Raw genomic sequence first — 15,806 nt, 5'->3', positions numbered from 1 at the left:
CTACAGCCTAAGCTTGCCACATTTTTTTTTTTTTTACTCCTTGTTGTTTTCCTGCATTTGAGATAACCCTCTTAAATGTAGCATTGTGGAAATAAGGCAGAACATCTCTCAAAACTTTTGGTAGATGATAGTACATTTAAAAGTGCAGACTGCTTTGTGATGTATCTGTGCCGGTTGATCCTGCGGTGATTATTATTTTTAAAGAAAAACACACACTACTGATTTTACAAGTACACTTGCAATCTCCTTTTTTTTCCCCTTTTTTTGGAAAATCAGTGTCTTTATCTTTTATATAGAACAGGAATCAAAAAGCAAAATAGATTTTTTTTCTTTTTAATGAAATTAATACTATTATTATTATTAGAAAACATGTGTTTTGTGTGCTAGTATGTGCATATACATTAGCATTATTAGCAAGGTCTTTGTTGGCTTGAAAGGATGAAGGTTTTGGTCTTGAAACCAGAATTATGATAGATGTGAAAATGCAACTGTACTATGGTGTATCATACTTAAATTGTAAAGACAAAAGAAATGTCATTTCAAGCTAATATATTATGAACAAGTTGTTTGAATGCAGTAGAGCAGTATTTCTGAATGATTTTTAAATGCTTTGAGGGTTATACCAGTAGACCCATATGCCTGTCCTAACATTACAGTAGTAACCTATGAACAGTCTTAGGAGTAAATACTGACTCCAAAGAATGAGGTTTCCGTTTTGTTTGAGTTGACCAGCTGTGACCTCTGTGGGGGGCTGCTGCAGAAAAAAAAAAATACCGTGTTTCTCATACAGTGTCTAGTCTATCAGAAAAACTGATAGACCTAAGCATTTCAAGCTGTACTGTTCAAAGGAATTTAATGTATTCCTTTATACTTCACTTCTCAGGATCTTCATATGTGTGTTTAAATGTTTGTAAGTCCAAACTCACTGCTAAAATATAAGCAGTTTAAAAAAAGTTCAAATGTGCCACGTCAAAACTTTATCTTCTTTCTGTATTATGTATTTCAGTAGCCAGCAAGGAAAGCAGCCTTTAGCAATGGTACAAAAATAATCCACAGAGTACTTCCCTGAGGCCTGGGATGTAAAGCAGACTCTCTCCATGAGAGAGTGACTCAGAAAATTGAGTACTGGCTTTCTAGCACAGACCTTTGTTAAGCCATCAAGACCGTAAAACTTCATCTCTGTTTTCATCCCTTTGAAGTATGAGTAACGTTGTCTTAAACAGTCAGCCAAAAGAACACACAGAATATTAATGTGAAATTTGGCCTTTATGATGTAAAAAGTAAGAATAAGGAGCAGAGCTAAAATTATTAGTCAGAGAAAGGAAAACTAGGGGAGGAAGGACAGGTCAGGGAAATGACTGGGGGAGGGTAGGGTTACAGGCATCTTTCTGCTTGGAGCTCCAGTCTCATTCCAAATTCTGATTCTCCTTGGGGAGAGCTTTAGAAGCATAGCAGGCCAGTTTGCCTGGAGCCATTGCTTAAAAGAAGCACAAGTGAGCTCTGTTCCAAATGTTATTTCCCCCCCTTACTTAAAGAAATGATGGAATACTTGGAGATAAGTGGCTTAATCTGCTGTTCACTCAGTTTAGAATAAAACCCACTCAGCCAGTGTGTAGACAGCACAAGGGAGAAAACCGAAGAAATGGAGAAGTTGCACAAATCTAGAAAATGAAATTTTGCACATTTCTTAATGACTTGCACAGAATAAACATGAGTCAGAAGATGTCATAAGTGTGAACTAGAAAACAAATTAAATATAGAAAGGAAAGAGCAAGATGCAATAGGAGAGCATATGGAACATAGTGGAAGATAGCTGCAGGAGAGAAATTACAGAATAGGAGATGAACTATGCCAAAGAGGAAAAATGGAGACCAAAAATGCAATGTAAAATAACAAAAAAAGCTTATCACCTCAGGAGAGAATTCTTGTATTATTTGATCAATAGCAGTGCTCAGACCAGAAGCTGCTATCTCCTGAAGGTGTGACAGTGGTATATGATAGCACAGATTTATACAGCAATAAAAGGCCTCAAGTCATCTGCTGGCTCACTTCCTACTGCATTACCACTGGAACAGGAAAGAAAATCAATATGGTGAAAGAAATTAACTGAACACTGCAGATTTTGTGATCAAGCAGCAAAATTATCGAGATGTTGTTGATCCACTAAAATTCGTGTGATACTCTTTTTAAGTAGAAGGGTTGGCTCTGGTGGAGTTCCATCAGTGATATAATCATACTTACTGAAAAGATGAACCCAGAACCCACCAACCCATCAATAAGGTTGCACTATCCAGGTGGTCACTTTAATCCCAGGAGGAAAGATTCATAGGTACTGGCTGCTGCTGTTTTCTCTGGAATGAATTTTGTTTGGAAAAATTACCTTTAAAATAGAATTTTGTTTCATTTTCAGTAATTGGAGATTTGGAATCTCTATTCTGTCCAGTAGGCTGTGACACACAGTAATGGTGAGAAGTGTCTCTCATTGACAGCTTACATTAGATGGAGAGAAAAACCAAGAACACACCCCTTCCTTCTTTTTCTCCCCATCTGTGTGCTGATCGTGTTACCTTATGGTCAGTTGGTATATCCCTTTGATCAGTTAGGTTCAGTGGTTCTGTGTCCCCTCCCAACTCCTTGTGCATTCCCAGTTGCTGGTGTTATGGGTGGCGCAGAAGGTGGCTTGTGACTCTGTGTAAGCCTACTTAGCAGTGACTTAAAAAAATAATTTACTGAGAGGTTGGTAAGGCACTGGAACAGATTGCCCAGACAAGTTGTGGATGCCCCACCTCTGGTTAACACCACATTGGATGGGGGTTTGAGCACCCTGGTCTAGTGGAAGATGTGCCTGTCCATGGCAGGTGGGTCGGAACTAGATGGTCTTTAAATTCCCTTCCAAATCAGGCCATTCTGTGGTTCTGTGATTTGTTTGCTATCAGTGTTGTTTCAGCCACAAATCAAAACAGAACCATACAAACTACTATGGAGAAAGTGAACTTGTATCCCAGCCAAAACCAGTGCACCAGCTCAAAACCAAACTGCTGTTAATGAACATAATTTTGGCCTGCTAAATCTGAATTCAGGCATCTTTAGCTTAAACTGTTGTGCCTTAAAAAGAGCAGATCGGCTAGGCACTGGTCTAGGTGCTATTGGTATTCTGACATTTTCAGCTCATAGGAGGCTTGTCAGACAGGTTCAGTACCTGCTGGCGGTGCACTTTCTCAATTGCCAGAGTATGAAGGGAGTAAAAATGCTTGAGGCTAGTGATGTGAACCCACAGAAACAATGCTGTCACCAGTTTTGTTGCTCAATCTAGCAGGTCCGAGGGGGTGGGTGGTAGTGGGGGGAAGATGTGAGGAAAAGCACTCTGTTGTACCAAATCATACAGGGATAAAGTGGGGTAAAGGGGTAAACTCCCCTCAGAATTGCCCTTCTGAGGCTGCCTCGACACCCTTCTCCTTTTCAACTGTGATTTCAGCTGCTGCACTTTTTGCAAAGCTGATGATTTTCCTCTCACATGATCAGGAACAGCTTAGGAAAAAGAGCAGGATGAGAGCAAAGGTGGGCTTTTTTTTTTTGTGAATGATGAATAGAACCCAGAAGAGACACTATTTTGCATCCCTAATAGCTTATTCTGGATTTTTTCCTCTTTGGTTTGCTTAGCCTGGTAAATTGTTGTTATTATTATTTTTGTCATTATCATTATTTTTACTACTACTACTGCTAATGATAATAATCCATATTAGGTGTTTTCACTGCCATTCACCAGCACATCTTCCATTTCTAAGCTTCCTAACTTTATGCCAACTTCAAATGAAAAATTACTATTGATGAATGTTTCTGATTCAAACGGCACTTTTTTAAAGTGTCTTGTCTTGAAGTAGGAATGTGGTGCAGTGGGAATCTTGAGGAAGCACAAGAAGGTTTCTCAGAATCTTTAGTGACCTGAAGCTCAGAGATTCTGAAACAGAGTGGTGGCAACTCACCTAGGTAGGCAGGTGTGATATAATGTGTCACGGTAGACTCATAAATAAATACATATGCATATATATAGCTGCATAAATTTATGAGCAAAGCCAGAGTTGAGAAAGATTATATTGCATATAAACTTTTATGTTGCATTCAATCTTTGAAAGATCTGCATCTCTTGCTCTGCTGCCTAATGGTGTGCTGGATGTTAGGTTAGCTGTCTCAGGGATACAGCCATTTTCATTGCCCAACAGAATAAAGCTATTAATTTTTTCAGGTACACTGCAAAAATTCAGAATCTGTGGTTTTTTTTAGTTTTAACTTTATTTCAGTGATAATTCACCATGTGGTAACACATCTCACTGCTATTTACTTTTTTTTTTTTTTCACTCTTAGTGTGAATTGTAGGAAGATTTTGTAAATTCAGGGTGAAGAAAAGCCTTTAGAGGGTCTGCCTGTTTTGGTTTCTTTTCACTTCCATACATCCAGATCTGAAGTCCATGAGGTGCCCATATGGTTCCTGCACTCTTGTTTTCCCATGGGAGAAGAAGCGTGGAGGCCACTTAGCTTCTGCAAGTGCTCGGAGCTGCCCCCGTGATAGGTGTCCTCCTGTCATGGAGGCCATAAGGAACCTACCCCATATACTGGCACCTGGTTTAACCAGCTTGATTTGTCATTCCACTAATCCTTGTGGCGTGCATGGAGGAGCAGATGTGTGACAGCCTTCCAGAGTTATTGGTGAAGACTAACAGAAATGTGTGAGAGCTACCCACCTAGATAGCACAGGATCTGAAAAATATGGAAGCTAAAACTTAAGGCATAATTTGTGAGAGAAAATCCTGAGTTATGTTATGCTGCTTTCACCTACGATTTCGTTTTTGTAAATTGCCGAGCTTGCCAGGTGCCCGGACATTCTGTCTTCATTAAAGAAATGCAAATAAGGAAGTCAACAAAAGTATCCCTGACAATACGTGATAGAAAAGAAAGAGGAGACGAGAGCAAACAAGTCTAATTGCTTCATAAAAAACAGGCAAAGCTAAAAACATTTTAATGTATTTAGAAAACTACAAATTATTTAAACATCATTCTTGGTATGAATATTGATATGAATAAGTTGGAAATTCTGTGGGTCTCCAGTGGGTTTTTTTAATATTTTGTAAGCTCTATCCAAGAAGTTGAACAATCTTTGGCTGCACATAATTTTTGAACATGCAGGTGCTGCAGGGTGCGTGTTCAGTGCCTCTGCTTGGGAAACACAGGTTTTTTAATATAGTGGTCATCAATTGCTGCAGTTGTCAGCAGACAGATTCATCAGACATTTCTGTTAGTTGTTCCAAGATCACTCAAGAGTTAGAAACTGGGTGCTGATGGGAAATGAGAAATAAAAATTAGTCACTTGGAGATGCAGTTTGAGAAGCTGAGATTCTCCTGAGTATATTAACAAGAAATGTGAAAATCTGACCATGTCTGGTTTTTAGTAGCTTCTTCCAGTAGAGCCAGATCACAGTTTAAAAGTAAATACACGTATAAAGGAATGTTTTTTTCCCTGTTCTTTAAGAATTCTCCCTCAAGACCATGCAGTGGCTCAGAAAGACAGAAGCCTAATTTACTCTGCTTACAGCTTATGGCAGCAAATGCCTTTCCCTCACCATAGGTTCACGTACACCCGGCTTGGGGGATTTCTGCTTCCCAAGACAGCCTGCAGAGAGGCTGTTGTTTAGAGTGAGCATTCTATCTGAGCAGCTCTTTACCAGCTGCCAGGTTCACTCGTGCCTGTGGCTCTACACTGCCCTGCTGCTGCTGTCCCACAGCACACCCTTCCCCCTCGAGCTCCCCGGCCTTCTGGATTAGCCTTCTTCCTCTTCTTGCATTTCTGAGACTGTATGCAATAGGTTGTAACTATTTGCATGATTAAATAACAGCCATGGGGCAGGACACTTACACACCTACATTCTCTGGTTGTTCTATTAACAATGCAGTACTCTATCCTAACTGCAGTGAAACATGGGAAAGACTGTTTTACCTATTATTGCAATACTACTTAAGGAAAAACTGCTACTCGATAGAAACTAGTTCTGAACTGGTCTGGATGATACAAAGAGTCTGCTACCTAATAAATATATTATTGCAAGACTTATATATGAGGCTTTCTTAAACATCTTCATTTGAGACATACCCAGTATGTATAAAATTGGATTTAGCTCAGGAAATAGTTTTAATAAAAAGTAACCAAGCTTCTCTAAGTTTGAAGTTTTGCTGAACTGTATTTCTGCTTGGGACAAGCAGGTTATTATGAGGTGGGGAAATTGCAATAAGCAACAAATCTGTGGTAGCTACTGGCAACAATGTTGAATTCAAACTATTTGGCTCAATTTCTACAGGAATATAAATCTCCCAGGAAAAGTCTGGCTGCAGGTTTTTCTGCCCTTCCCCAGTGAGACTATTTTGAGTTTCAGAAGTCTCACATCTTGATACTGGCTACATAGTTTTCTAGTTATTCTGTATATTACCTTCTGTGTATATTCTGTATATTACCTTCACTTTTACTTCCATATCCTTTCTATTAAATGTCCTTTAATGTTTATTTTTTTACGTCTGTTCTGGGGAAAGGAACATTTGTGGAAGTAGATCCCCAAACCACTGGCAGTATTCAGCCTGTGAAGGCCTCAGTGTTTGATAAGCATTAGGTGTATTATTCTTAAAAAATCTTTGTGTAGTAAGTAGGTATGTAGCTATGCTAGTTGCATAACAAATGGGATAGCACAGCTTAAGACAAAACCTTAAAAATGACTATGTGAAAATTTTACAAGATTTCCCCTTCCCTTGGTCTCAGACTTTCAGGAGAATGGATTCCTCTTTCTCTTTTCCTTAAGGTAGCATTTTAACAATGTGGGAGAGAAAGTTCAGGTAAAAAGTAAAGTCAAGGAATGGAAAGATGTAATAAAAAAGCTTGTAATTTTTGTCAGCAATATGCTTTACTGCATTTATAAGCAGGTGTACCTGCCTTTGATGATCACCAAGACACCACCATGTTCCATTGCTTACAGTTCCAATGAGCAAAGGTGAATTAGGTAACACAACTCTGTGCTTAGCAGATTAAATGTAGTCTGCATAAACCAACATAGAATATTTCAAATTGCTTACTAATCTGAAGACTTATTTTGACATTTTTTAAGAAGAGATTGCTTAACTGGAACAGTGCACTCAGACTCCTTTAGCTCAAAAGTGAATCATATTGTTATTTTTATGTGTTCATATAGTCCTACTGCAGTCCCCTATTTACTCATTCTTTTTATTTATAACCCTCTGTTTCAAAGACAGGAGGAGCCATCTTTTACTACTCTTAGTAGAAAAGCTAACATGCCCTGAAGTGTTTTGCTAGCACTTCTACTACTGGTAGGTGAGGAGTACCTGATAAGTAGTACAAGTTAGTAGTATGTGTATAGTCATCTTGACAAAAACTTTTCTGAATGAGTCAGTGCAACTGTGTGCAGCTGAAAACAATCTGCTAAACTCCCCCATTTCCTAAAATGTGAACACTTACATTGGTGTAAGAGCAGAAGCTCTTCTTATGAATGCTACCATGAAGCTTTGCTTCATGTATTAAGTTTACTACATCTGGAGTTCTGCTTCTTTCTTTATTGTGACTTTGACCAAATAACAAATTAAATTAAATTTCTAGCCACACTGGTCATAACTTCAATAGAGATGGCGTGGTCAGCTAACATCTTTTGAAGGTTAAATGTCTCTACATGGATTTTAGTGTATAATTTTTAGAAAGTTACGTGTGTACTTTTGTTCTTTGCTGTAAATGGGGTAACATCAGTAGTGTGAAAACAGAATTAAACAATCCAGTCTGGGTTTCTTCACATTCATAGATGATTTCTAAGTACTAACAGGTTTAAGATGAGAAATGAAGAGAAGGTGCCACATGTTAGCAAAGTACTGATATCCTTCCATTGTGATTTACTATAAATTTGTTTTTAACAGTCGACAGTATTTTAAAAGGTCAGTGCATTGTCTTGGAGGTTGTGGCAGGAGGGTGACCTCACTAACTGCTGCTGCTCACTAGCATAAAGGCAACCTCAGCTGGCTTACTTATCTCAGTACCTGCCTCCAGACATTCTCGGTATGCATACATTTTTCCACGTTAGCTGGCTTTCTGTTCAGAGACTTCCTGTCTTCTGTATGCTGTTCTGTTCATCCAATATGGAAAGTAGTTCTTCAAGCTGGCAGATACAATTACCTTTTAAATCCTTTTTCATTCATTTGGTGTTTTCACCAGATCAATCACACACTAGCTACAGCTCTTACTTCAGAAAACTAGTAACTACTACTAAATGAGAGAGTTCAGTTTGGTTTAGAGTGCCTGATACTAATTTGGCTGGGTATCAGTTTCACCCACTGCAGTCTCAAGCTGAGAATAAAAGCCTCTTTCACTCAGATGGTCTTATTTATTAGCCTCTTAAAAGTTTCCATGGGCATGTGCTCGGGACTTTTCAACAGAACTGTTATTTTTCTCTAGTTTTACTCTTGTTCACATTCATTTAGACAGGAGGAAAGTCTGTGTCATTTTAGTCAGGCCAGTATAATTGCTTTACTTTGAATCCTCATTTCCAGATTGAAGTGAACAGAAGTGACTTTAGGATCATGTCATAGTTAGTTGAGACGCCCTTTACATCAGTGAATTCCCTTTGGATGGACGAAGTGAGCTGTCTGGGCTGGAGTCTCAAATTTGGGAGAGCCAAGGTATTTACAGATGTTAAACATATTTAAAAGGAGAGTTTCAAAAACTGATCTATTGCATGAAAACAGGCAAAAAATAATGAGAATTCACTCAATGTGATAAGCTTTTCCTGAGGGCTGTCCATGCTAATTCAGGCAGCTTGTTTTAAAGTCAGTGGTTGTTTTTCATCCTGTGAGGATTGGACAATGAGAACTTGTATTCCAAAACCTGAGCAGAAAGTTGGATAAGTGTTACTTCTCGCATCCAAACTGAAATGAACAGGGTCTATGCCTTTATTAATGTTCAGCTCTTTATTAAAAAGTCAGCTCGGCAGGGCGGTGTTGTAGCTTCTTCCGGCAGCCGAAGGGTGAGAAGGCTGCAGAGTCTGTCCCTGGAGTCTCCGTGGCACGCTGGTAGCCGAGGGTGAAGAGGTGTCCAGTCTGTATCTGCAGTCCCAGCAGACCATCCTCTCTCCTTTCCTCCTGGCATACTGGTAGCCGAAGGATGAGGGGATGTGCAGAGCCTGCTGCCAAGGTCCAGCAACAACTATCCCTCTCCTTCCCTCCTGGTAACACCAGGAAGAGCATCTGTTTTCCTTGTGCCTGCTTCCCACAGCCCAGTCCAGTCTGGTCCTCTGCAGGTTATGGTGACAGGTCAAACACAGACTAGGGATGGGGTTCCCTTTTCCCCAACCTGCACACCCATCCAGCCCCCTCCACTGTGCCCCTCTTTTTCATTTTGGGGTGTTTTTCATCCCCAAAACCCCCTCCCATGATTCCACTGGATTATTTTGCATCCCAGTCCTAGTTTGGGTGGGGATGTAGGTGATTCTCAGGAGCAATTGGTTAATTAACATTTCAATGTCCATACTTAGCTTAAGCCAAAGTGTCCCAGCCAGGCTGTTTTGTTCATAACACAAACAGTACTGGCTGTTGGGTTGGTGCTCCTGTTTCCTTGAAGGGTTCACAGTCACAGCATGTGGCAGATGTTTGTGATGCTGTGCCCTGAACAGCCTAGCATGACGTCACACTGTGTGTAAGTACAGATGGGTGGGATGCCAAAATTATTTAAAAGGATACAACTGCTACTCATCTTTGCCATGACTAATCCCTTACAGGGGAAATAGTGCATAATGAACACGTATTTTTCCTCGAGATAGTTACAGTTCATTGAGAATAGACCTGACAAAATAATGGGCAGCCTATGGCTTAAAACTAGAAGTAAAATCTAGGTATCCAGGAAAGCTTCTGCAGAAACACGGGTCGAATTTTTTAAAAATCTAGGAAAGAAATATTTCACATTGGGGTACAAAAACTTGAGAAAACTCAGTGCAACAGTGAGCAAACAAGAACTGGAACAGTGCATTATACATTCCCATTCTTAAAGGGAATGTTGTTTACTGAAGTTGTGACAGAAATGGTTGCCATTTGCTGTAAACAAGTGTATTTAAAACAGCTACTGTAGTATAGTATGTTGTGCACAATTAATTTTAAAGCCCGTTTGCAGCTTGCTGGATTCTGATTATAAGCTTGCTTAAATAGCATTTTATTTCACATTTAGGTTCAATTTCATTCTTCTCTGGGTACCCCTGCTGCTGCTCCTATCTTCAGCTTTGCTGTTGTCCATGATTTCCTTCTTGTTGCTGGCATTACCATTGCTATTGCCCTTGTCTGGTGTTGTGTTGCTGCCCCTGATGAGATTGGAGTGGGAAGAGATGTGGCAATGGCAGCAGCTGTGGAGGCAGTGGCAGTAGAAGTGCTGGGATGAACCTCAGAGGAAGCAGGGTTGTGCCATGTCCCTGCAGCTTTCTGGGCAGCTGGAGAGGGCTAGATAACCAGGGTAATTTCACAGATCACAGAGTCCTTTCACTTGGAAAAAACTTCCAAGATTATCACCAGTTTGATGGTTTTGTTGCTAAAGTGCTATTATTGAGTGAACATTTGGGGTGGGAGTTGTTTTTGGTTTTGTGTACAGAATAGGAACTAGCTTGTAATGAGGACAATAAAGTAACTTACAGTGGCTTAAAATTTAAAGTCAGCATGTTTAGCAGGATTCAGAAACACTGACTGAAGCCAGTGAAGTTACTAAGGAGTGAAATGATCTGTTACAGATGACTAGCACTGATGTTGAGTTTATCATTAAAACAAAATCATTGTTCATAGAAGTATGTATCTGAAAAATATTATCCTAGAAAAAATAGTGTGTTCTGTAAAAAGTTAGATCAGTAAAATATTTAAGAAGGTACACACATTTCTGTAGCATTTCCCCACAGCTTAAAAAGTGAAATACAAATGTTGGTTAATAAATGTAAAAAGCTACTACATCCCTTTTAAAGCTAAAAGGATGTTAAAATAGAGTGACCCTTCCGGCAGTCGTGGAACATCTGTGGATGTGGAATTTCCTGATAACTCTTGGTTTGTAACTTACCAAACAGGTTTTCTTTCTTTTTCATAACCCTATCTGAAAGTTAGTCTAAACTTTAAACATTTTTTAATATATTTTTTTTTCTGACCTCTATTCTCCTATGATCCTTTAACAAACACACCTTATGGTTTGTGGACTGAACTAGTAACTAAATGTTCAGCCAAGAAAAACAATTATTTCTCAACTTTCATTAACGAGGTTAAGTGCAGGACAGGTCCTTTTCTGCTTATGGGAAAACCAGTACTGTAGTTGTACATCAGGAAGTACTGCTACAGAGGTAGGTTCCATTTACAATGAAATCACAATTAAAAAATAAAAAAACCCACAATGAAAAGAAAAATAGCATGGGATTTATTTCAATAGAGACAGATCTGGGATAAGGTCAGATGCTTCATAGAAAACTTGCCGGGAAATGACCAGCATTTTGCAATATAAAGCTCTTTTTGACCCCTGCTGTATCAAGACCTTTTTCATAAGATGAAGAAATTGTCCTGATCTACTGATGATGATATTCCAGATGCAAACTCATGAAAAAACTAAAAACAAAGAAAGAATTATTTACCTCAGATTTAGCTCAGTTCACAAATGTCCACGTATCATAGAATCACAGGATGGTTTGGATTATAAGGGACATTAAAGATCATCTACTTCCTACCCACATGGACACTAGACCAGTTACCCAGTGTATCCAGCCTGGCCTTGAACACTTTCAGGGGTGGGACATCACAACTTCTCTGGGCAACTTGTTCCTGTGTCTCACCACCCTCATAGTGATAAAGTTTTTCCTAATACCTGAACTGTATCTACCCTCTTTGATTTTAAAGCCATTACTTCTTACCCTACCAGTACATGACCTTTTTTCATGGTTACTCTTGAAGGTTTTTTTAAATTTACTTAATTCTTTAATATTAATACTTACTTTATGCCATGTTAAGTTCTGTCTTCTCTTGGTATGTTTTTTTGTGGGTGTTTGTTTGTTGTTTTTTTGGGGGGGGGGCGGGGGGGGGTTGTTGTGGTTTTTTGGGGTTTTTTTTGTCTTTTTCTTTTTGCTGTGTGAGTAGTTGTCATGGTTAAATCCCAGTCAGCTGCCAAGCTCCACACAGCCACTCGCTCATTCCCCCACCAGCAGGACCAGGGAGAGAATTGGATGAGTAAAAGCTAGAGAACTCATGTGTTGAGATAAAAGTTTAACAGGAAAGCAAAAGTCACACACGCAGGTAAGGCAAAACAATTAATTCAGCCCTACCCATGGGCAGGCAGGTATTCAGCCATCCCTACAAGAGCAGGGCCCCATCACATATGACCTGGGAGGTCAAGTGGCATCAGTCCCCGCATACTGCCCTTCCACCTTCCTTCCCCCACTTTATATCCTGAACATGACGCCACATCATTTGAAATATCCCTGTGGCCAGTTTGGGTCACCTGTCCTGGCTGTGTCTCCTCCCAGCCTGCCAGGCTCCCCCAGCCTCCTCACCAGTGTGGAGCACAAAAAAGCAGAAAAGGCCTTGGTTGTGTGTAAGCCCTGCTCAGCAATAACGAAAAAAATCTCTGTATTCTCAACCCTGTGTTCAGCAGAAATTTAAAACACAGCTCAATATCAGCCACTGGGGAAAAAATTAACCCTATCTCAGCCAAAACCAGCAAAGTAATTGTTTCAGTTTATGAATATACAAAGCACTGCTACCCAGACAGAGTTAGTCATGTTATTGGTCTTATTCCCTGTAGAAAACATCTGCAGGTGTCTTTCTTTATCCTGGATTTATAAATTGGATTTGGATTATTTTATACACCTGTGCAGGAGACAAGATGAATCCTTTTTCTGTTCAGCCTGTTGCTATGGGTGTTAAGAGTGCTAGAGTGCAAGTAGTTGAACCTAGAATGTCTTAGTAAGTCGTCAGTCATCATAACAAATTACAAGTGGTTGATATACATGACACAAATTATAGGCATCAAACTTCCCAAAGGTATTGCAACTGCTGACAGGACTTCCCATCATTAATTATCAGAGGGGAAGAGAAAGGGTGCTGGAAATAAGCAAATGTTCAACTATGTGAAAAATGAAATTAAGCTACATAGCGTTCTCTGAAGTTCTAGTATGTAAAGACAAAGGAAGATGCAAAGCTTAGGACCAGTTAAAGCAAGTGGAGTTAAAATTACCCATAGCATCTAGGCTAGCCTAAAATCCTATTTTGCACCACATTACAGCTAATTAATGTGACTTTTGAAGCCAAAAATACATTACAGGTGTGGCTTCAACAGTGCAGATGAGGTGACAGATGACATGGTGTCCAAGACCAATTTGTTCCAGACAGCTTGTTCCTGTGTCCAGAACAAGGCTAATAAACAGATGACTGAAGAAATGTGAAAGGAAAACGTTTGAACTAGAAGATACTTATTGGTCAAAGTTAGATAGGTGAAAAGGGCTTGGCATGTTTGTGGGTTTGGGATTGTATTTCCTCTGAGGGCTGTCAGTTTATCCTTGAATTAGAGCCACTAAATGATTCCCATAGGTAAAGCAAGATTCAGGCACCTTGTTGGATGATCCCTTAACTGCCATCTGTTTGTTTCTACAACCTGGCCTCAAAAATACTACCTGCTACTCAGTTGCTACCCAAAACTACCTGATTTTGAGCTGCTCAATACTCGTCTGTTGCTTGAGTGAGGATCCAGATACAGGTGAGACAAGTAAATCCCTATGGATGGGGCTAAAGGAGTTCAGCTTCCTTAATACGCAGGCTTGAATGTCTGCTCTGTGATCACATACTCGCCTACAAATGTCCTTTTCACACTTTGAGCATTTAAATTCCTATGTCCTCTTCCCTGGAAAGTGCGGAGGAATCTTAGGCACACAGCACTCTTCATCTGTCTTGTATGTGAAATCAAAAGTTGCATGTGAAATAAAAAACACTGCAGTGGGCATTGGGGAAAGGTTTTATTTTCTTTCTGTTATTTTTTTCTTTTGGGGATTTCTTAACCAATAATATGACCATCTCTGGCGTTTGAAAAATTATGTATTGTACAGTGCAGTGAAACCTCTCTTTGTTGCCAAGGCATTGTGCCTGTTCTTTAATTTGTGTGTTTGCACAGGTGTGTGCCTAACTAAATGTATGGATTGCTGTGCAGGTCTGCACTGAATGAAGGCATAAGACTATATTAATTTTTTTAAGTATGTGGTGAAAACAACATACTATTATATTTTTAAATGTCTAATTTTTAAGTTTTATAAAAGTCTGATATTGCAAAAAGTGCACATGTCCACATGTGATGCTACATGATGCTGGGAGAATTAGGATAAAGATAAAATGTAGGAACTTAAGAAAATTATAGTGGTGAAAGAATAGTGAGATGAGGGCAGCTGTTAGCTAAAAGGCATCTCTTTGAAAATTTTCTGGTAAATAAGACAAATCTTATTTAGCTCTATTGAAGTCAGTCAGTCACCCTCTCTACAGAAATGTTCAGTGTGTTTTAACATATCTTTACTTGTGGTTACAATAGACAACTGTGCAATCCTTGTGGCAATGCTGCTGTTAAAGATATGCAGGCTGTTAAGATACCTCGAATTCTCTGATTTTTAAATCTAACAAGGTATGTGCATTTTTGAGAGGAGCTAGCTGAAATCAGTTTTAACTGTCACACCAAGAGTAACTCGGCATCAATGCAGAAAAAATACAAAGCACATCGTTCCCCAACCTGGGGCGCTCCTGCCTCTTTCGAGTTGCAGGATTCCCCTGTTCACTGTCCCCCGTGGCTGCCCCAGGGACAAGGCCACCGTGTGTTTATCCAGTACTCGCTGTGCCTGACTGGCCACCATCAGACTTGCGGGCAGCCCCAGGGGACCATTGTACTGGGAAGCAGGCGCCTCACCCAAAGCAAGAGGCTAAATTTGCGGAGCTGGCAGTAGCAGGAAGGCTAGTGATAAAAATAGGTTAGAAACTATTGTAAAAAGGGGTTTAAATGGTAGTTGTCAAAAATACAGTACTCGACGTACCATAATGCACCTAAGTAAATTATTTTACCAGCCCCAGGCGAAACGAGCCTGCCTGGACAGAACTCTAATGGGGCAATCAAGCGCCTTAAACCTTCATGCAAATGCAGGATCCAAACAGAAACTAATCCAAAGGGACAAAAAACAGGATAGAAAGGGGGCTTCTGACCCCGTGGAGCCGTGCCGCCCTACCTGGACCATCGGGGACATCGCTGCTCAGCGGACCCAGCGCCGGTGCCGCAGCATCCTCGACGGGAACGCTCCTGCTCAGCCCGCGGGCCCCCTTGCTCTAGGCCTTTTCCTTTTTATTACAATAAATGCTGAAATCACTTTTAGTACTGGGAGTGTGGTCCCGTTTTTAACATAGGACAGCGTTGCCCATCTGCACGACTCTCCCTCAGTCCTGCTTTGCTATGACAGGTCGTTTCCATATCTATACACAATAGGAAGGGATTTTGGGATCTTTTGCACTGATTCAAGTCTTTGCTGGGGCTGGTTTTGTACTCTTGTAATTAACTTGGAGTGACATATTGAAATTACCCCTGTGCTGAGGTTAGAGAATAAAATTGTTTTCTTGCAGTATAAGCATACATGTAAGCGTATGTAGTTTGACCTTCTTTTACTGCATATGAAGTATCTGGAATCCATTCTAATAGATGTTACAGTGACTGTATGTCTCATGACAAAAATGTCTGGATTACAATA

Source organism: Lonchura striata, chromosome Z, assembly GCF_046129695.1.
Source record: "Lonchura striata isolate bLonStr1 chromosome Z, bLonStr1.mat, whole genome shotgun sequence".
NCBI lineage: Eukaryota > Metazoa > Chordata > Aves > Passeriformes > Estrildidae > Lonchura > Lonchura striata.
This window is presented reverse-complemented; position numbering follows the sequence as displayed.